This window comes from Rhamphochromis longiceps, linkage group LG15 (assembly GCF_057381845.1).
Source record: "Rhamphochromis longiceps isolate RC_006_pf linkage group LG15, R_longiceps_female_GT1.1, whole genome shotgun sequence".
Lineage (NCBI taxonomy): Eukaryota > Metazoa > Chordata > Actinopteri > Cichliformes > Cichlidae > Rhamphochromis > Rhamphochromis longiceps.
The window spans coordinates 12,669,703-12,685,727 of NC_140571.1; the positions used below are offsets into that span (position 1 = coordinate 12,669,703).

The following is a 16,025-nucleotide window of genomic DNA, read 5'->3' on the forward strand; positions in this document are numbered from 1 at the left end:
TAATCTCTTTTTTATTTTCTTTAAGAAAAAATCCCCTTTTTCTCCCTCTAATTTTTCTTTTCTAAACAAGACCTCATAATACTCCTTCGCCGTTTTAAGCATATTTTCCTTTCCTTCTATCATTTTCCCATCCTTCTCTAATTTTATTATAACTCCCTTTTTTTCCTTACTTTTCATCTTTTTAAAGAAAAAGGCCGAACATTTCTCGTTCTCCTCATACTCCTCCTGCTTTATCTTATATGTTTCAGCCCTTGCCTTCCTTTCAAGTAGTTCTTCCTGCTTCAATCTTAAACTTTCCATTTTCTCGTCCATGTTTTTGTTGTTTCCTTTTTCATTTTGTAGTGTATAAGTATATTCTATTTCTTTTTGCAATATACGAAATTCCTCTTTCCTTACGCTGGACCTTTCCGTACAATAATCCACCGTGAACTTTTTTATTTTGTTTTTTACATCCTCCCACCAATCCAATTTATTTTTATATAAGCTTTCCATCTCCTCCCATAAAGGGAAGAGCTCTGCAAACCTTTCCTTATATTCTTTTTCCATAAGTACTTCGTTATTCAGTTTCCAGTATCCTTTTCCATAATCTATTCCTTCTATCTCCAAATCCACCACTATCATTTGATGATCTGTGAACAAAGCCGGTATTATTTTCCCTTGTTTTATTTTACACTTTTTCTCTATCAAGATGTAATCTAATCTACTTTCCATTCCTCTTGTATTCTTCCATGTGTACCCCACTCTTTTCCCTTGTAGTGTGGCCATTACATCTATTAAACCGTATTTTTTTATAAAGGTCTTAAAAGGGAGCGTAGTTTTTATTTTCTCCAGTGAACAGTTGAAATCCCCTCCCACAAAAATATTTTTCCTTGTCATAAAACAAGTGTCCATTTTTGAAAGAAGTTCTCTTCTTAATTTGGGATCCACATATGCATACACATTTATTATACGGTTTTGTGTCCCACTTTTTTCCACATCTACAACCATAACCCTTCCCTGTATTAAAGTATAACTGTCCTTTATTCGTATACTTTTATTTCCACATAACACTCCTACCCCAGTCCCATGTACTCCCCCGATACTCCAGACCGATTCACCTCCTCTCCATTCCTTCGTAAAGAGATCAACATCCCCCTCATCTTTTAAATGTACTTCCTGCAACAAGCAGGCATCAAAATTATAATACAACAAAAATTCATAAACCATTTTTCTTTTCCGAGCATTCCTAAGTCCCCTTACATTTAATGTTATTATTCGAAAGTTTCCCATGTCTTAAAACATAAAATAAAAAAAAGGGGTCTCAAAAACAAAACCAAAACAAATCAAAACCATAGGAGTTTTATTTCAGTATCCCCATTTTTAACTCTTCATATTAACCTGCGCCAATAAGTTCTTAATAAAGGAATCTTCCGATTTTTCTTCGCTTTCAGCCTCTTCCCCCGTATCCCCATCACTAGTGAAGTCACTTAAGGGGGTATGCATGCATTCAGTCTGTGTACCCCTCAAAACATGTCCCTCCGTATTTTCCACCTGCTCGATCCGTTCCTCCCTATCCTCTTTATTTTCCGTTTTTGTCTCTTCTGGAGAAGCACCCGAGCTCACCTTTCTCCGCCTCTTTGCTGATTTTCTCCGCGGCTTCGCTACTACTGCCCACACCTGTCCGTCCTCTGCTTGTTTCTCTCTCTCGGCGTCCGATTCACGTAATGTTCCTTCCTCCTTATTCCTCTGCTCTACTCCGCCTTCCTTGCTCCCAGCTCTCTCCTCGTTAAGGTGATCTTCGGCAGCCGTTGACGCCTCCTGTGTTCTTTTTCCGATATCAGCTTCTGCATCCGATTTTCTGTAATGTTCATTTCCTGCCGCTTCAGAATATGACCTTGGTCTAGTACAGTCTCTTGCCATATGGGTCTCTGAATCGCACAAATGACATTTTCTAGGTTCCTTACAGTCTTTAGTTATGTGGCCTATCTTCCCGCAACTCCTGCACCTCATTTGTTCACACCTGTCCGCATTATGTCCGGTACTGCCACATTTTCTGCACGCTTGGGGCTGCCCAGCATACACTAGGAAACCCCTATCTGCTCCTATGGAGAATACCGCGGGTGGATGGCAATATCCGTCCTCGGTAGACGTATCCACATTTAATTTGACTCGGAATTGTCTTTTTCCGGTCCATAGTCCTAAGCCATCCTTTATTTTGCGCACTCCTGGTAGTACTGTGACGTACCTTCCTAAGAAGTACTTAATTGTCTCTTCCGAAACCCAAGGGTTATACATATGGATCGTTAAAATCCTATAATCATTTCTGTACAAAGGAGTTACCGTATATTTCTTTAGTTCTTCGTTTTCTTCTCCGTGAAATCTCCTTCTCACCTCCTCCGCACATTCTCCCGTGCAAAAGGTTACATCATAATGTTTACTTGCCGTACTCTGCTGGAGGCAGTAGATTTCCTCAGGCTTTATCTTTAAAGCCTCGTAAAGGATCCTTCGTCCGAAGTTAATTCTGTCATGAATCTCGTCCTCTTTCTCCATCAACTCGAATCTCAAAGTATTTCTTGTACCTTGCATCCATGTATTTCTCTCATGAAAATTGGCCGACGCCGCCGCCATCCTGCATTGCTTCTCGCCTTGTAACTGATAAGAACAGATACTACACTTGATCTTAGCCAAAAGGCCGAGAAGCGATACCCACATATCGCACGACAGAAACGACTCATTCTGCTTACTGCAACTCTAACTCATGGTTACAATGAAGAACACAGTCGCCTTCTAACAAATGGTAGAGGACAGGTCGATGTTTTACTGACGTTTTACCTCCGAAACATCACAATATAACTATGGTCGGCATGTTTCAGTTTTTAAACGGCGCCACATATATGACGACACTTTAGTTTCTGAAACGCCGGTCAGCGCATGCCGGTTAATGAGATTCAAAATCACGTGGTCGCCTGCAGTCCAATCAGCGGTCGTTGAGACGGAGCGTCTTCAATTCATTTTTATAACTTTCTTGGCGTTATAATTGTTTTCATAATATGATAATTACATACTGTTAAATTTTTAATGTTTCTCCTCCCGGTAACTGTATTCCTGTTATGTCTGGGCTTTCCCTAATTGCACAAGCCAACGGTTCTACATATAACATGTACAGTAAGACTAAGCGACCTTGGCACAGACCTCTCATTTGTCTTTCATCCCAGCTTTTTTGGGGGTGACTGGGTGGGGGGATATTGCTCACAGAAAATTCCTAAAAACTCCTATTGATCATTGTTGCTCCCATAGATACATTTCAGTTTACCAGTCATGAGGCTCCAAATTATACCAGGAGTGGGGTTTGAACCTACGAGAGCATGCGCTCATTGGAGCTTAAGTCCAACGCCTTAACCACTCGGCCACCCTGGTGCATATATATTGTGCATGCGTGTTCCTTTAGGAAACAGGAAGATTGGTAGGAGAAAGAAACGTATTAATCTTGTTTGTTAGGATCATAGCCATAAATGGAGGACTCTTATAAAGTCCATGGATTTTCATTCACACATATTACATGAGGTATCTACTCTTTACACACTAAGGATCCACACTACCAGGGCTACGGCACACAGCTGTTTTATAAATCATCAAAACCAATACTATCCTAAGATTTATTATATGCAAAAATGATCTGTTCCAAAATGTTTTCATGTAATCCTGAAAACAGAAAAACAATCTTCTGCACTATTAACCATCCACAAATGGAAACAACAGACAATACAGGTGATTTTAGCTAAAAAGCCAAGAAAAAATTGTGTGGTGTTTTTTTTTTTCAAACGATGTAATTTACAGCCACAGAGGACAGAAAGCTGCAGTATGTAGAGAAAGAGAAGAGTTAAACCTATAATCAACATGAGTCCTTGTAGATGGCAGCCTCCGGTTTTTAAAGACTTCTATTGGTCTCTAGTGGACAACAGAGGTAACTGCAGGATTGGAGCCAGAATAGTGTAACTGCAGTTCAAAACGACATATTTTTTTGATTTCCCATAGAAAGTGTGTGTCCAGCCACGTGTCAGTCCAAGTGGCAGGATTTAGTAATTCTGGTAATAGTTAAATGTAAGTCATTCACAAATATTAAGTCGCAACATTTCAGTCTGACTAACCTTGGAAGATTACACGAAGACAATGTCCAGATATGCAGACGCACGCATATATCTAGCGTATAAGAAATTTCTTTGCACAAACTGTTGAGTGAAATGACATTTGTTTTTCACAGCTTCAGGGGTTGCACCGTTCCTAGAAATACTGCAATACCAGGTCGATGCGTGGAGTGGACGGAGCAAGCCCCTATTCCATCTCCCTGCTCCAAAAATCAATTTAATATATGGTCCCCGGGTAGGGGACGTATCAGATATTAAACTGATAAGAACAGATACTACACTTGATCTTAGCCAAAAGGCCGAGAAGCGATACCCACATATCGCACGACAGAAACGACTCATTCTGCTTACTGCAACTCTAACTCATGGTTACAATGAAGAACACAGTCGCCTTCTAACAAATGGTAGAGGACAGGTCGATGTTTTACTGACGTTTTACCTCCGAAACATCACAATATAACTATGGTCGGCATGTTTCAGTTTTTAAACGGCGCCACATATATGACGACACTTTAGTTTCTGAAACGCCGGTCAGCGCATGCCGGTTAATGAGATTCAAAATCACGTGGTCGCCTGCAGTCCAATCAGCGGTCGTTGAGACGGAGCGTCTTCAATTCATTTTTATAACTTTCTTGGCGTTATAATTGTTTTCATAATATGATAATTACATACTGTTAAATTTTTAATGTTTCTCCTCCCGGTAACTGTATTCCTGTTATGTCTGGGCTTTCCCTAATTGCACAAGCCAACGGTTCTACATATAACATGTACAGTAAGACTAAGCGACCTTGGCACAGACCTCTCATTTGTCTTTCATCCCAGCTTTTTTGGGGGTGACTGGGTGGGGGGATATTGCTCACAGAAAATTCCTAAAAACTCCTATTGATCATTGTTGCTCCCATAGATACATTTCAGTTTACCAGTCATGAGGCTCCAAATTATACCAGGAGTGGGGTTTGAACCTACGAGAGCATGCGCTCATTGGAGCTTAAGTCCAACGCCTTAACCACTCGGCCACCCTGGTGCATATATATTGTGCATGCGTGTTCCTTTAGGAAACAGGAAGATTGGTAGGAGAAAGAAACGTATTAATCTTGTTTGTTAGGATCATAGCCATAAATGGAGGACTCTTATAAAGTCCATGGATTTTCATTCACACATATTACATGAGGTATCTACTCTTTACACACTAAGGATCCACACTACCAGGGCTACGGCACACAGCTGTTTTATAAATCATCAAAACCAATACTATCCTAAGATTTATTATATGCAAAAATGATCTGTTCCAAAATGTTTTCATGTAATCCTGAAAACAGAAAAACAATCTTCTGCACTATTAACCATCCACAAATGGAAACAACAGACAATACAGGTGATTTTAGCTAAAAAGCCAAGAAAAAATTGTGTGGTGTTTTTTTTTTTCAAACGATGTAATTTACAGCCACAGAGGACAGAAAGCTGCAGTATGTAGAGAAAGAGAAGAGTTAAACCTATAATCAACATGAGTCCTTGTAGATGGCAGCCTCCGGTTTTTAAAGACTTCTATTGGTCTCTAGTGGACAACAGAGGTAACTGCAGGATTCGAGCCAGAATAGTGTAACTGCAGTTCAAAACGACATATTTTTTTGATTTCCCATAGAAAGTGTGTGTCCAGCCACGTGTCAGTCCAAGTGGCAGGATTTAGTAATTCTGGTAATAGTTAAATGTAAGTCATTCACAAATATTAAGTCGCAACATTTCAGTCTGACTAACCTTGGAAGATTACACGAAGACAATGTCCAGATATGCAGACGCACGCATATATCTAGCGTATAAGAAATTTCTTTGCACAAACTGTTGAGTGAAATGACATTTGTTTTTCACAGCTTCAGGGGGTGCACCGTTCCTAGAAATTCTGCAATACCAGGTCGATGCGTGGAGTGGACGGAGCAAGCCCCTATTCCATCTCCCTGCTCCAAAAATCAATTTAATATATGGTCCCCGGGTAGGGGACGTATCAGATATTAAACTGATAAGAACAGATTTTTTTTTTTCTTTTTTATTTTTACTTACAACACCATCTTACATTTCCATTTGCTCAACATTCCATTGAATACTTTTCATATTTCACAAAAACATCTTTTACATCATTCATAATAATCCTTCCACCTGTCCTTAATCGTGTCTATTCCCCATCTTTGTAATTCATGCCGATATATCCCCTCAAATTCCCTCTCTATATCCTTTATTGTTCCCATCTCTTTCCATTCATACCCCCCCCTTATATACCCCTGTCTTGCCCTCCATATCTTAAGTTTTGTAATTGATAACAACATACAACGTATTTTATTTTCCTCCTTCTTTTTATCCTTAGGCCTAAGATAAGTTATTTCCTCATATGTCAAAGCCTCTAGTCCCTTATACCTCCTCTTCATTCCAGCCCATACCTTTTTTGCATATTTGCACCCCCATAGGACGTGTTCAATCGTTTCTTCCTCTGTGCAATTATCCCTCGGACATTCTTTTAACTTCCCCAAATTATGTGCATACATCGTAGTCCTTACAGGTAATTTCCTATGTAGGTGCATCCAATTAAAATCTTTCAAAACATTCTTATAACTCCTATCCTGTGCGTATTCCCAAACTTCCGAACTCACTATCCCCTGGTTGTAGTTAGCATTCCTCGCCAGTTTTTTATACAGAAGTTTATGATTTTGTATTGTATCCACCTCCCTGCACTCTATATGTCTCTTTCCCCACTTAACCATCCTCTGAAAGTATTCTGGTCTTGTCTCTGCCTTCGGCCCCTGATTTTCCCACCCAATTAAAAACCGGTATGGAATAGCTAACCAGAACCATAACAATATCTGACATTTATGAATATATGGCTTCTTTAACAGCGTACACACATTTGCATAAAAAATCGTATCTAACTTTAACGGAATGTTCGGTACCCCTTTTCCCCCATCGGCAACCTCCTGATACATTTGTACTCTCTTTACGTACTCGTAACCTCCCCATATAAAATTAAATATTCCCCTCATTATTTGTGCTCTAAATACTTGTGGCATCGGGAACACATAGCCTAGATACAATAATTTCGGCACCACCTCACTCTTTATCACTAACACCTTCCCAGTAATTGTAAGCTTCCTCATTTTCCATAGTCGTAATTTCCTTTCCACCTCTGCCATCTTCCCCTTCCAGTTCCAAATAGCATCGCCCTCCTTATTCCCAAAAGAAATTCCTAGAATGTCCATAGGACCTTCACACAAAGTATAATCACAAATATTTTCCCTCCTACCTTCCCACGTCCCCAAGTACTTATATTTTGTCTTTTCCTTATTTATTTTTGATCCTGTAACTTCTTCATATATTTTTAATATTTCCACAACTTCTCTTAAACTGTCGTCGTCCGCTAAATATAGTATAGTATCATCCGCATATTGAGATATTTTCAAACATTCCCCCCCCGGCATCATTATCCCCCTCACTCTTTTATTCTCCCGAATTGCACAAGCCAATGGTTCAACATATAATACATAGAGTACCACCGATAACGGGCACCCTTGTCTCAACCCCCTCGCTTGATGAACTTTTTCCGTGAGGAACCCGTTCAATTTGATTTTTGAATATATCTCTTTATAAAGGATCCTCACCCACCTTATAAATTGTTTTCCCAAGCCCATCTTAGTCATTACCTCCCACAACATTTCGTAATCTAGCCTATCAAATGCCTTTTGTTGGTCTAAACTTACACAGATTGCCGCCATTTTTCTATCCTTTACATATGCAAGTATGTCTCTATGTAATTGTATATTCCATGAAATTTGTCTCCCCTTCACCCCACACGTTTGATCACTTCCCACTATATCCGACATTACCCCTACCAATCTATTTGCAATTATCTTACTTAAAATCTTATAATCTACACATAACATAGTGAGAGGTCTATAATTATCAAGTAAATGAGGATTCCCTTTCTTAAATAATAACGAAATCACACCCGTCCTCATACTCTCCGCCATCTCTTCCCCCTCTAATATTTCTTTAAAGACCTCCAACAAATGTAACCCTATCACTCCCCAAAATACCTCATAAAATTCTTTCGTTAATCCATCTATTCCTGGTACCCTATTTACCTTCATTCCCTTTACCACCTTATATGCCTCTTCCATCGTTATTTCCCTTTCCAGAAACTCCCTATCTTCCTCTACTAATCTCCTCTTTAATGACCCCAAAAGAACATCTCTTTTTTCTGTCCCTACTTTTTCTTTTCTAAATAAATCCTCGTAATATTCTTTTACTACCCCCAACATGCTTTCCCTCCCTATAATCTCCTTCCCATCCTTTTCCAATTTCTCTATAATCCCCCTTTTATCCCTACTTTTCATCTTTTTAAAAAAATATGCGGAACACCTTTCATCTTCCTCATACTCTTTCTGTTTTAATTTATATGTTTCTGCTCTTGCCTTCCTCTCTAATAACTCTTCTTGCCTCACCTTTAAGTCTTCAATTTTCAAATCTACATTTTTTTCCTTCCCCTCCTTTTGTATAACATAAATATGTTCTATCTCTTTTTGTAACATATTAAATTCTTCTTTTCTACGTTTAGATCTATCTGTACAATATTCTATCGTAAATTTTTTTATCTTGCATTTTACATCCTCCCACCAATCCCCTTTTTTCCCATAAAGTTCTTTTACTTTCACCCATAAAGGGAAGATCTCTAAAAATTTATCCCTATAATCTTTTTCCTTTAACACCTCATTATTTAATTTCCAATATCCCTTCCCGTATTCCATCCCTTCTATCTCCAAATCCACCTCTACCGCCTGGTGATCCGTGAGTAGAACCGGAATCGTTTTTCCCCCTTTAATTTTACACTTTTTATCTATCAAAATATAGTCCAACCTACTCTGTACCCCCCTTGTATTCCTCCATGTATACCCTACTTTTTTCCCCAGAAGTCTGCCCATAACATCCGTTAACCCGTATTGTCTTATAAATGTCTTTAATGGGAGAGAAAATTTTTCTTTTTCTAAAGATACATTAAAATCCCCTCCCACTATAATATTTTTCCTTGTAATAAAACAAGTGTCCATCGACAAAAGGAGTTCTCTTCTTTGTTTTGGATCCACATGTGCATACACATTTATTATCCGGCTTTGGACCCCGTTTTTTTCTACATCTACCACCATCACTCTTCCCTGTATCACCGTATAACTTTCTTTTATTTTTATACTTTTATTTCCACACAACACTCCCACCCCTGTCCCATATACTCCTCCTATACTCCATGCCGATTCACCCCCCCTCCACTGCTCCGAAAAAATAACAACATCCTTCTCGTCCTTCAAATGTACCTCCTGTAATAAACATACATCAAAATTATAAAACAACAGAAATTCATATACCATTTGTCTTTTTCTGGCATTTTTTAACCCCCTTACATTTAACGTAATTATTCGGAACCTCACCATTTTGTAGTAAAAAAAGGGGTATCTATACACCTAAGCAGCGGGCACTTAATAATTTTATAACAAAGAAACAAAAGAAAAAACAGATACCATCTCCTAGTTGTCTTTTTGATCTTCATATCCCCTGAAAAAAAGGAAAACTTTACAAAATTAGAGCCAAAAAAGAAAAAGAAGAAAAAGAAAGAAAAACCTCTGTCGTCCATTTTCCCCTCCCTTATTAGTCCATGTTGACTTGCGCCAGCAAATTTTTTATAAATGAATCTTCCGATTTTTCTTCACTTTCTACTTCTTCTTCTTCAACGTCTCCATCACTCGTTAAATCACTCATTGGTGTGTGCATACATTCAGTCTGCGTCCCTCTCAACACATACGCTCCCATCTCCCCTCCCTCTTCCATCCGCTCTCCTTTACCTTCTTTCAAATTAGTCTCTCCTGGAGGGACTCCCGAGCTCACTTTCCTACGCCTTTTGGCCGACTTTCTTCGTGGCTTAGCTGCCACTTCCCATATTTGTCCTTCTTCGCACTGCTTCTCCCCATTTTTCTCCCCCATCTTATCGCCTTCTTCTTCTCCTTGTTCGGCCCCATCCTCTCCCCCCCCCCCCCCCTTCTTCCTCATTAGTCTGATTCCTTTCTGCTGGTGGCGCCTCTTGTGCGCTTTCCCCAATATTTGTTCCTATATCCGTTTCTTCATACCGCTCTACCTCGGTCCCTGCTTTAGCTGCTTCCGAATATGATCTGGGCCTAGTGCAATCTCTTGCCATATGTGTATCTGAGCCACATAAGTGACACCTTCTAGGCTCTTTGCAGTCTCTTGTGATATGGCCATTTTTCCCGCAGCTCCTACACCTCACCTGCTCACAATTGTCTGCATTATGTCCCGTACTGCCGCATTTTCTGCATGCTTGTGGCTGTCCTGCATACACCAAAAAACCTCTGTCTGCTCCGATGGAAAACACTGCAGGCGGGTGGCAGTATCCATCTTCCGTTGTCATATCCATTTTAAGTTTTACCCGAAACTGTCTTTTTCCAGTCCATAGGCCTAGCCCGTCCTTTATTTTTCGTACCCCTGGGAGCACTGTAACGTACCGCCCCAGGAAGTACTTAATGGTCTCTTCTGTAACCCAGGGATTATACATGTGCACCGTTAAAATCCTATAATCGTTCCTGTATAACGGGGTTACCATATATTTTTTTAGTTCTTCATTTTCTTCTGTACCACATCTCTTTCTCACCTCCTCTGCGTACTCTCCCGTGCAAAAAGTCACGTCATAGTGCTTACTTGCCGTGCTTTGCTGGAGGCAGTAGATTTCCTCTGGTTGTACCTTCAATGCATCATAAAGAATCCTTCGTCCGAAATTAATTCTGTCATGGAAATCCTTTTCTTTATCCATTAGTTCGAATCTCAAGGTATTCCTCGTTCCATACGACCATGTATTCCTCTCCGAAAAATTGGCCGACGTCGCCGCCATCCTACATTGCTTCTCGCCTTGTAACTGATAAGAACAGATACTACACTTGATCTTAGCCAAAAGGCCGAGAAGCGATACCCACATATCGCACGACAGAAACGACTCATTCTGCTTACTGCAACTCTAACTCATGGTTACAATGAAGAACACAGTCGCCTTCTAACAAATGGTAGAGGACAGGTCGATGTTTTACTGACGTTTTACCTCCGAAACATCACAATATAACTATGGTCGGCATGTTTCAGTTTTTAAACGGCGCCACATATATGACGACACTTTAGTTTCTGAAACGCCGGTCAGCGCATGCCGGTTAATGAGATTCAAAATCACGTGGTCGCCTGCAGTCCAATCAGCGGTCGTTGAGACGGAGCGTCTTCAATTCATTTTTATAACTTTCTTGGCGTTATAATTGTTTTCATAATATGATAATTACATACTGTTAAATTTTTAATGTTTCTCCTCCCGGTAACTGTATTCCTGTTATGTCTGGGCTTTCCCTAATTGCACAAGCCAACGGTTCTACATATAACATGTACAGTAAGACTAAGCGACCTTGGCACAGACCTCTCATTTGTCTTTCATCCCAGCTTTTTTGGGGGTGACTGGGTGGGGGGATATTGCTCACAGAAAATTCCTAAAAACTCCTATTGATCATTGTTGCTCCCATAGATACATTTCAGTTTACCAGTCATGAGGCTCCAAATTATACCAGGAGTGGGGTTTGAACCTACGAGAGCATGCGCTCATTGGAGCTTAAGTCCAACGCCTTAACCACTCGGCCACCCTGGTGCATATATATTGTGCATGCGTGTTCCTTTAGGAAACAGGAAGATTGGTAGGAGAAAGAAACGTATTAATCTTGTTTGTTAGGATCATAGCCATAAATGGAGGACTCTTATAAAGTCCATGGATTTTCATTCACACATATTACATGAGGTATCTACTCTTTACACACTAAGGATCCACACTACCAGGGCTACGGCACACAGCTGTTTTATAAATCATCAAAACCAATACTATCCTAAGATTTATTATATGCAAAAATGATCTGTTCCAAAATGTTTTCATGTAATCCTGAAAACAGAAAAACAATCTTCTGCACTATTAACCATCCACAAATGGAAACAACAGACAATACAGGTGATTTTAGCTAAAAAGCCAAGAAAAAATTGTGTGGTGTTTTTTTTTTTCAAACGATGTAATTTACAGCCACAGAGGACAGAAAGCTGCAGTATGTAGAGAAAGAGAAGAGTTAAACCTATAATCAACATGAGTCCTTGTAGATGGCAGCCTCCGGTTTTTAAAGACTTCTATTGGTCTCTAGTGGACAACAGAGGTAACTGCAGGATTGGAGCCAGAATAGTGTAACTGCAGTTCAAAACGACATATTTTTTTGATTTCCCATAGAAAGTGTGTGTCCAGCCACGTGTCAGTCCAAGTGGCAGGATTTAGTAATTCTGGTAATAGTTAAATGTAAGTCATTCACAAATATTAAGTCGCAACATTTCAGTCTGACTAACCTTGGAAGATTACACGAAGACAATGTCCAGATATGCAGACGCACGCATATATCTAGCGTATAAGAAATTTCTTTGCACAAACTGTTGAGTGAAATGACATTTGTTTTTCACAGCTTCAGGGGTTGCACCGTTCCTAGAAATACTGCAATACCAGGTCGATGCGTGGAGTGGACGGAGCAAGCCCCTATTCCATCTCCCTGCTCCAAAAATCAATTTAATATATGGTCCCCGGGTAGGGGACGTATCAGATATTAAACTGATAAGAACAGATACTACACTTGATCTTAGCCAAAAGGCCGAGAAGCGATACCCACATATCGCACGACAGAAACGACTCATTCTGCTTACTGCAACTCTAACTCATGGTTACAATGAAGAACACAGTCGCCTTCTAACAAATGGTAGAGGACAGGTCGATGTTTTACTGACGTTTTACCTCCGAAACATCACAATATAACTATGGTCGGCATGTTTCAGTTTTTAAACGGCGCCACATATATGACGACACTTTAGTTTCTGAAACGCCGGTCAGCGCATGCCGGTTAATGAGATTCAAAATCACGTGGTCGCCTGCAGTCCAATCAGCGGTCGTTGAGACGGAGCGTCTTCAATTCATTTTTATAACTTTCTTGGCGTTATAATTGTTTTCATAATATGATAATTACATACTGTTAAATTTTTAATGTTTCTCCTCCCGGTAACTGTATTCCTGTTATGTCTGGGCTTTCCCTAATTGCACAAGCCAACGGTTCTACATATAACATGTACAGTAAGACTAAGCGACCTTGGCACAGACCTCTCATTTGTCTTTCATCCCAGCTTTTTTGGGGGTGACTGGGTGGGGGGATATTGCTCACAGCAAATTCCTAAAAACTCCTATTGATCATTGTTGCTCCCATAGATACATTTCAGTTTACCAGTCATGAGGCTCCAAATTATACCAGGAGTGGGGTTTGAACCTACGAGAGCATGCGCTCATTGGAGCTTAAGTCCAACGCCTTAACCACTCGGCCACCCTGGTGGATATATATTGTGCATGCGTGTTCCTTTAGGAAACAGGAAGATTGGTAGGAGAAAGAAACGTATTAATCTTGTTTGTTAGGATCATAGCCATAAATGGAGGACTCATAAAGTCCATGGATTTTCATTCACACATATTACATGAGGTATCTACTCTTTACACACTAAGGATCCACACTACCAGGGCTACGGCACACAGCTGTTTTATAAATCATCAAAACCAATACTATCCTAAGATTTATTATATGCAAAAATGATCTGTTCCAAAATGTTTTCATGTAATCCTGAAAACAGAAAAACAATCTTCTGCACTATTAACCATCCACAAATGGAAACAACAGACAATACAGGTGATTTTAGCTAAAAAGCCAAGAAAAAATTGTGTGGTGTTTTTTTTTTTCAAACGATGTAATTTACAGCCACAGAGGACAGAAAGCTGCAGTATGTAGAGAAAGAGAAGAGTTAAACCTATAATCAACATGAGTCCTTGTAGATGGCAGCCTCCGGTTTTTAAAGACTTCTATTGGTCTCTAGTGGACAACAGAGGTAACTGCAGGATTCGAGCCAGAATAGTGTAACTGCAGTTCAAAACGACATATTTTTTTGATTTCCCATAGAAAGTGTGTGTCCAGCCACGTGTCAGTCCAAGTGGCAGGATTTAGTAATTCTGGTAATAGTTAAATGTAAGTCATTCACAAATATTAAGTCGCAACATTTCAGTCTGACTAACCTTGGAAGATTACACGAAGACAATGTCCAGATATGCAGACGCACGCATATATCTAGCGTATAAGAAATTTCTTTGCACAAACTGTTGAGTGAAATGACATTTGTTTTTCACAGCTTCAGGGGGTGCACCGTTCCTAGAAATACTGCAATACCAGGTCGATGCGTGGAGTGGACGGAGCAAGCCCCTATTCCATCTCCCTGCTCCAAAAATCAATTTAATATATGGTCCCCGGGTAGGGGACATATCAGATATTAAACTGATAAGAACAGATTTTTTTTTTCTTCTTTTTATTTTCTTTCCACAATCATTCAAAAACATTTTACCATTTCCTTTACAATAACAAGTTTACATTTCCATTTTTCCCCACATTCGTTCATGACAAACTGATTAACATTTTCATATGACATTTTCATTGACGTATAGCTTATCATTACTCCTTTTCCCTTCCTCCTTTCCTTACACTTTACCTACCACCACCTTTTGGGTACCTTCAGAGCAAAAAAAGGAGAGAAATCTTTCCATCTGTCCTTAATTGTGTCTATTCCCCATTTTTGTAGTTCATGCCAATATATCTTTTCAAATTCCCTTTCTATAGCCTTGATCGTCCCAATTTCCCCCTCTTTGTATCCCCCCATTATACAACTCTGTCTTGCCCTCCACAACTTAAGTTTAACAATTGATAACAACATGCAACGTATTTTATATCTCTCTTTTTCTGTACCTTTAGTCCCAAAGAAGGTGATCTCTTCATAAGTCACCGTCCCCAAACCTTTATACTTCCCCTTTACCCCTTCCCATACCTTTTTTGCGTATTCACATCCCCATAGTACATGTTCAATTGTTTCTTCTTTTATACAATTGTCCCTCGGACACTTTTTCTGTTTTCCCAAATTATGTGCGTACATAGTAACCCTCACAGGTAGCCTTTTATGTAAATGCATCCAATTAAAATCCTTTATGACATTTTTAAAACTCTTATCCTGTGTGAGTTTCCACACTTCTGGGCTCACCGGTACCTGATTTTGGTTGGCTTTCCGTACCATTTTCTTGTATAGAAGTTTATGGTTTAATACTGTATCCACCTCTTTGCATTCCGGATGTTTCTTTCCCCATCCCACCATCCTCTGAAAATATTTTGGTCTAAACTCCGCCTTAGGTCCCTTATTTTCCCACCCTATCAAAAAACGGTATGGTATCGCCAACCAGAACCATAGCAATATTTGACATTTATGCACATAAGTCTGTTTCAATAATGTACACACATTTGTATAAAACATTGTATCTAACTTCAACGGGACATTTGGTACCCCCTTCCCACCATCTTCTATTTCTTGATACATTTGTAGTCTTTTTACATACTCGTAACCCCCCCATATGAATTTAAATATCCCCCTCATTATTTGTGCTCTATATATCTGTGGCATCGGGAACACGTAGGCCAAATGTAGTAATTTCGGCACTACCTCACTCTTTATAACCAAAACTTTCCCCGAGATTGATAATTTTCTTACTTTCCAAAGACCCAACTTCTTTTCCACCGCGTTCATCTTTTCTCTCCAATTACAAAGCTCATCGCCTTCCTTGTTTCCAAAAGAGATTCCTAAAATATCCATTGGACCTTCACACAAAGTAAAATCACAGATGTTATCTCTTCTACCCTCCCATATCCCCAAATATTTATACTTTGTCTTCTCTTTATT

General features: G+C 39.6%; 7 non-coding genes and 3 pseudogenes across 7 annotated transcripts; all 10 read right to left on the reverse strand.

Moving 5' to 3' along the window:
• Nucleotides 1-2,542: 2,542 nt before the first annotated feature.
• Nucleotides 2,543-2,683, reverse strand: LOC146652279 (U2 spliceosomal RNA; annotated as a pseudogene).
• Nucleotides 2,684-3,313: 630 nt separating this feature from the next.
• trnal-uaa (transfer RNA leucine (anticodon UAA)) lies at nucleotides 3,314-3,396 on the reverse strand. The gene has a single exon. It is a non-coding gene; the product is annotated as a tRNA-Leu (tRNA).
• Nucleotides 3,397-4,244: 848 nt separating this feature from the next.
• Nucleotides 4,245-4,435, reverse strand: LOC146652281 (U2 spliceosomal RNA). Its single transcript, XR_014907818.1, has one exon. It is a non-coding gene; the product is annotated as a U2 spliceosomal RNA (small nuclear RNA).
• Nucleotides 4,436-5,065: 630 nt separating this feature from the next.
• trnal-uaa (transfer RNA leucine (anticodon UAA)) lies at nucleotides 5,066-5,148 on the reverse strand. The gene has a single exon. It is a non-coding gene; the product is annotated as a tRNA-Leu (tRNA).
• Nucleotides 5,149-5,996: 848 nt separating this feature from the next.
• On the reverse strand, nucleotides 5,997-6,187 carry LOC146652283 (U2 spliceosomal RNA). Its single transcript, XR_014907742.1, has one exon. It is a non-coding gene; the product is annotated as a U2 spliceosomal RNA (small nuclear RNA).
• A 4,828-nt stretch (nucleotides 6,188-11,015) lies between these two features.
• On the reverse strand, nucleotides 11,016-11,131 carry LOC146652284 (U2 spliceosomal RNA; annotated as a pseudogene).
• A 630-nt stretch (nucleotides 11,132-11,761) lies between these two features.
• On the reverse strand, nucleotides 11,762-11,844 carry trnal-uaa (transfer RNA leucine (anticodon UAA)). Its single transcript has one exon. It is a non-coding gene; the product is annotated as a tRNA-Leu (tRNA).
• Nucleotides 11,845-12,692: 848 nt separating this feature from the next.
• LOC146652286 (U2 spliceosomal RNA) lies at nucleotides 12,693-12,883 on the reverse strand. Its single transcript, XR_014907819.1, has one exon. It is a non-coding gene; the product is annotated as a U2 spliceosomal RNA (small nuclear RNA).
• A 630-nt stretch (nucleotides 12,884-13,513) lies between these two features.
• trnal-uaa (transfer RNA leucine (anticodon UAA)) lies at nucleotides 13,514-13,596 on the reverse strand. The gene has a single exon. It is a non-coding gene; the product is annotated as a tRNA-Leu (tRNA).
• Nucleotides 13,597-14,442: 846 nt separating this feature from the next.
• LOC146652288 (U2 spliceosomal RNA) lies at nucleotides 14,443-14,644 on the reverse strand (annotated as a pseudogene).
• Between the last annotated feature and the right edge of the window lie 1,381 nt (nucleotides 14,645-16,025).